At 50.4% G+C, this 6,056-nt stretch overlaps 1 protein-coding gene across 2 annotated transcripts in view; it reads left to right on the top strand.

The window, feature by feature from the left end:
• The window catches only part of CCDC170 (coiled-coil domain containing 170), a 113,873-nt gene that overhangs the window by 18,165 nt on the left and 89,652 nt on the right, over positions 1-6,056 (top strand). The gene's annotated exons all lie outside the window — the stretch shown is intronic.

The following is a 6,056-nucleotide window of genomic DNA, read 5'->3' as shown; positions in this document are numbered from 1 at the left end:
GAGGGGGAGGATCACCTCCTTGGACCTGCTGGAGGTGCATCTGTGGATGCATGACAAGGTGCGGTTGGCCTTCCTGACCGCATCCCCACACTGTCGGCCCATGTTCATTTTGGCATCTTATAATGACTCTAAGATTCTTTTCTGGATCAGCTTAACTGATCCAATGTTGCCATACAGATTGCTCTCCTTTTTTTCCAAATGGGAATTGTCCCATCTTTGTCTCAGTGCTTAATTAAACTGAGACAGATGCTTGCCAGTGATAGAAAGGAATGATTACACTCATATGTGATAGTACTTTTAATTTATGTGATTTGTAAAGCACATAATGCATTTTACAGTTACGTGTTCTCTCTATCACTTTTTAATGTGCCTTAAAATTTACCTGTATGGGATGCATACAATGAAATGAGATCACTTTGCCAGTAAATGAAATGTTGTTGCCTTTGTCATGTAATCTATAATTTAGCAATTGTTGAATATAGCACAGTAACAATATGTTAGGGTGAGATTACACAGTAGATTTAGAAAGAAGACTACGGAATGCTAGTCTACATTAAAATTAATTAGTGCTAGTGATTAGTCGCATATTTGGAGTTAATAGCCTCTCTCATGTATGCTGCTCAAAGTTGGTATTAGAGGGCTGATGAGCAGGGGCATGGCTAGGCATTGCAAGTCTGCTCTGTTCCTGCCCTGGTCATGGGCTGTCTAGCCACAGTATAGGTTGGGGAGGAGAGGGAGGAGGCCCTCCCCCAATGCTACTTGGATCACCCCTCTGCCCCCAAAATCACGCTGCTGCCTCCCATCAGCTTTTCGATCCCCACTTTAACCTCTGGATCAATGTCCTACCACCCCAATCTGCCCAAGAGCAGTGGTAGTGACAGCAGTGGGGAGGACTCTTCCACTACGTGCTCTCAGGCTTCCTGAAGCCCATGCCACCCTTCACACCTGGATCCAGCCCTTACTGGGCCTCACAGGTGCCTGGCAGCTCCTTGCCCCTTTCCTTCCACCCACTTGCCCCTGCCTTCCTTTCCATTGTGGGACCTGCTGGGGGCTCAATCTGGGTGTGCTGGGGCAGTGTGGACTGGAGGGACCCAAGGAGTAGGCAGGAAGGGAGTCCCCTACCTGCATCTCCACTACTTTTGGACTAATCACAGTTGATCTGGGGGTGCAGGGAGAAGTGGAGGGTGGAGGGGACAATTTGGGTGGCGGGGGAGCTATCTTGGGGTGGGGGCGCAATTTGGGGGGGATGAGGGGGCAAGTACCCATATACCTACACCCATTTTCCTCCTACCCCCTCCTGCTTTTGCCATTCAGTCCTGCCCCTCACCCCTTCTCCATGCCCTGGCTTCCCTACCCCCCTTCACCTCTTTTCTCTCCCTCCCCACTCACCTATGTCCCAACTGTTCCCAGCTGTCAGTCCAGGGCCATAGAATCTTGGGTGATCACTAGTGCATCTGGCAGCTGTGTCTCCTGGGATACTGGAGGACTGCAAATTGGTTTTGTTTCAGGTTAACTCAACTCATGCTAGGTATCCCAGCTCAAATATAATCGTGACTCAAAATGGAGTAACTTTAAGATGCCTAATGGTCATTTAGCACTAGTTAATAGGGGTTTGCAAAGCTTCGGTTGCAATTCAGTTCAGAGAAGATTCAGCCCAATTTGGCAGCCGAATCCAAATTGAATTGGGAGACCCATAAAAAGCTCAAATTGATTAGAAGCTTCCAGATCGATTCGGAAAAAGATTTGGCGATTTGGAAGAGGCGGTCTTGTGGGGAAATAGAAGCTGAGAAGAGGGAGTGGGGAGAAGGAGGGGAAAGGCTGCTCTGATATTGACGTGTGTAGCTAGCCAGTGACTGTGATCTTTCCCTGAGTTTCCTTCCAGTTACAGTGCTCTGGGAGGGACGTAGAAACAGCATATAAGGCTCTGTGTGGAACCTTTCTGTCCCTTTTGTGAACTGTTTGTCTGGAAGCAGCAGCATGTGAAAGGTACTAGCTGCAACAGCTGGCTTCCTAGTCATCCTCCTCACTCTTTTGCTAGTCTCCCTATCTAGTCTCTCTAGGTGGTCTCTTTTATCTAGTAAACAGATAGAAGATATAGTAAACAGATAGAAGAAGATATAATAAACACACACACATTTTCCAGCACAGCTAACATTATGAAGTTTGCTGGAAAGGCAGGTGCCAGGTCTTCTGGCAGGGGGGGAGAGGGGCTAGAGAGGGTATGGGGAGCAAGTTCCCCTGAGCCCAAACTTAGATTCATCCTCTTCCCTAGCAGCCATGAGGCTTCTGCTGCTAGTGGGAGCAAGGAGGTGGGAGCAGGGAGGTCCTTGTACCTGCACCACCTCCACTAACAGCAGAAATAGCTACCAGCACCAGCATGACAGTCTCCTCTACCTCAATTTCAGCTCCCAGCGTGAACCTCCCAGTGCCAGAGGAGGAGCTGGATCTGGAACTAGGGGAGCTCAGTACCATAGCCAGGGAAATTCTGGGGAAGAAGTGAGAATTTGAGTTTGTGCTCCACATCCCACAAAGTTCCCCTACAGGCAAGTCTCTTTTGGAATGCACTCTGGAGGAGGTTGTGGGGGCTTGGTGGCCTAGCTTCCCTTCATGTTGTGCCTCTGCCTGCTGAGGAGGATAATAAGGCAAGATCACTACCCTCAACCCAGAAGTGGGGTGGGTAGTGTAGTGTGGAATCTTTCTGAGTTGGCAGATGATCCCAGATATGCTACCTGCCAGCACTGCCAAAGGCAGATCAGCTGGGGCAAGGAGGTGAAATACTTCACCACCATGGCAATGCTGCTGCATCTCAGGAGACAGCGCCCCCTTACCCTTGCTCCTCCTCAGCCTATCACCAGTGGTAGCATGCCCAAAGGGAAGTCCCCCTCTTGCTCCAAAGCCCCCGTCCCCACAAAGCAGAGGCAGGCCACCTTGGAGCAGTTGGGGAAAGTCACAGACAAAGAGGGGAGCGTTGCAAGGGTGAGCAAGGTCAGCTGGACATTGGGGAGATGCTTGCTCTGGATGGCTAGCCCTTCTCCTTAGTTAAGCATCCCAGGTTCAGGAGGCTTATGATGCTCATGGCCCCATCCTACCAAGTGCCCACATGCCCCGCCTTTAGCAGGTGATACCCTTCTTGTATGAGGCATTCAGGGAGTATTTGAGGGTAGAGCTGCTCAAGGCAGGTCCGCAGGTAACCTTGCACTTTACCTCGGACAGCTGGAGCAGCTGGGGTGGAGATCATGCGTAACTCTCCCTCACAAGGCACTGGTGGAATCAGTCAGGCCGTTGGTGGACTCTCTTTTAAGTGGAGGTGATGGATGGGTCCCACATGGCAAGGGAGATCATGGTGGCCATGAGCCACATGATGTAGAGGTGGCTTGTTGGGCAGGGCAAGCTCACCTGTGAGTTCATAGTCACCAACAAGGGGGCCAATATGGTCAAGGTGGTCCGTGATGTCAACTTTGTTGGCATCTGCTGTGTAGCACACACCTCATAGTCAGGGATGCCTTGGAGGGGGACAGGGCTGCTGGTGATGGCACTGTTACTACCGGCCAGCTCATTTCAAGATACAGGAAGGTAGCGGGCTACTTCCACTGGAACATCAAGGTGGCCAAGATGCTGTGGGATGAACAGGCAGAGCTGAGCATCCCGCAGCACAGAATCATGCAGGATGTGGAGACTTGGTGGAACTCCATATACCTGATGCTCAAAAGGCTGGTGGAGCAACAGAAGGCCATCTATGAGATGGCCTTGCTTGGGGAGATTGGGATCAGTGGCCCATTTAACAAAGCAGAGTGGGTTACTATCTCCCAGATGTTGGTGGTCCTCAAGCCATTCCTTGAGGCCACTGAGACCCTCAGCACTAGCGGTGCCCTCCTTAGCCAAGTGTTCCCCATAGTGAGGGAGCTTGAGAACCAAATGGAGAAGTTCTAGGGAATCAGTGTTCCTGGCTGGGGTAAGTCACTGTCACCAGAGGTACAGGCACTGGTGAAGTGGCTGAAGAAAGACATCAAAAAACAGGTGGATCCATTGCGGTCCAGTATGGGTCACGTGCTGGTGGCCATGTGCGATCTGAGGGTGAAGGGCAGCATGTGCACCAGCAAATCCCTTGATCATTGGACAGAGGTGCTGGTGAACAGGGAGGGAAAAGGGCAGAGGCAGGGGGGATGTGGAAGAGGGGGATCTACTTTCCCGTGCCAGCACTGCCAACAGCAGCCCGTCTCCTCCATGACAGGTGCTGACCATGTGGGCCAAGGGCATGGCTTTCCATGTTGGGGTCCAGAGACACCAGATCCCAGCCTCGGGCAAGTAGCACGGAGGCTTTGGTGGCTACCTATCTTGCTGAGGACGTGAAGCCACTTGACTGTGACCCCTTGGTCTATTGGGCAACCTGCAGCCAGATGTGGCTGGATCTGGCCATGGATGCCCGGGAACCCCTGTCCTGTTTACCGACCAGCGTTTCAAGTGAGAGGATATTCAGCATTGCTGGGGATGTTGTGATCCCCCCGACTCCCCTCCCCCCACACACTTTGTTGGATCCTGGTTTGGTGCACTAGCAGGTGTTCCTGAAGGTGAATCTCCTGCTGCTGGAGTTCCGCAAGCTCCACCTGCAAATGGAGTAAGTGCCACCCTCCTCACTCTGCACCTATTTGCTTTTTTAATTTTCTTTGACAACCATTTAATGCCCCACTCTCAGAGCTAGAGGTGGCAGTTTAGTTTATCACCAGCCAGCAGGGGAAGAACATCTTTCTGCTGAGCTCCCGTACCAGGACAAACCTGGAGGTATGGGCTGGGGCTATGGGGAATGAGACCCCAGGTCCTGGACATGACCTAAAACTGGACTCTGCCAGGGTCAGGAGGCCTGGTGGGACTGCCAGTGGCACAGCAGCCCCCAAGAAATGCCAGGACTACAACCAGCCCTGGTGAAAGGTGGGTAGGAGGAGCCTTATAAGTTCCAGCTACTGCACGCATGCAGTCCTGGCTGGGGACAGCCCAGACCTGTATGATCTTTGAGAGGTCTGAGGCTTGCTGGTTGCAGTGGTGTTTTGAGGCTCTAGGTAAGCTTAGCTAGTAAGAAGCATACAAGAAGCCAGAAGCTAGTATGCATACAAGAAAGCCAGTTACTGAAAATATAAATTGAGGTGTCAGGGGGTGAGCGACAGGACAGGAGGGGTACTGGAGAAGGGGGATGTAGCAGGTAAAAGTGGAGAGGTACCTGGGGAGTCAGATATCGGGCAGGTTATAGTGTGTCATAAATCCAATGTCAGTCTATATTAAGCCCATGAGTTTCTGTATCTAGGAGGTTGATGAAGTGAAGTTTATAGGCTTGTCTGTGAAAGATGGTTTGTAAATTCCCTTTGAGGATCAGGCATGAGAGATTGGAGACAGAGTGGCTTTCTTGTGAGAAATGTGCCCCCACAGGTATTCTTGCCTGTAATAGATTTCCGGTGTGCACTCATTCTGGTGCACAGTTGTTGCTCGGTATCTCCTATGTATTTTTCATCAGGGCATTTGGTGCACTGGATGAGATATATGATGTTTCTGAAGGTGCAGCTGTAAGATCCAGGAGTGGTGATGGTTCTGTTGTGTGGTGTAATAATTGTGAAGATACTGGAGATATGGTGGCAGGTTTTGCATTTCTTACCATGGCATGATCTGGATCCATTCGGTGTGTTTTGGGCTGCAGGAAGTTTGCTTCTGGTGATGATGTTACAAAGGTTTGGTGCTTGTTTGAATTTACAAAACACCTTTTGTAGACAAGCCTACAAACTTCACTTCATAAATCTACTGGATATAAAAACTCATGGACTCAATATAGACATTGGATTTATGACACACTATAATCTGCCTGACATTTGACTCCCCAGGTACCTCTCCACTTTTACCTGCTACATCCCCCTTCCTCCACCCTCGCCAGCCTGTCCCTCACCCCCTGACACCTCAATTTACATTTTCATTGACTGAAAAGTGCCGATCTTCAAGAAAGGGAGAAGAGTGGATCCGGCTAACTACAGGCCCATTAGCCTGACTTCTATCCTGGGGAAGATCTTAGAAAAGTT

The sequence above is a fragment of the Crocodylus porosus genome, unplaced genomic scaffold (assembly GCF_001723895.1).
Source record: "Crocodylus porosus isolate Cpor-Errol unplaced genomic scaffold, CroPor_comp1, whole genome shotgun sequence".
NCBI classification, from domain to species: Eukaryota; Metazoa; Chordata; order Crocodylia; family Crocodylidae; genus Crocodylus; species Crocodylus porosus.
Note: the sequence above shows the minus strand (reverse complement) of the source record. Positions and strands in the feature narration are given on the sequence as shown.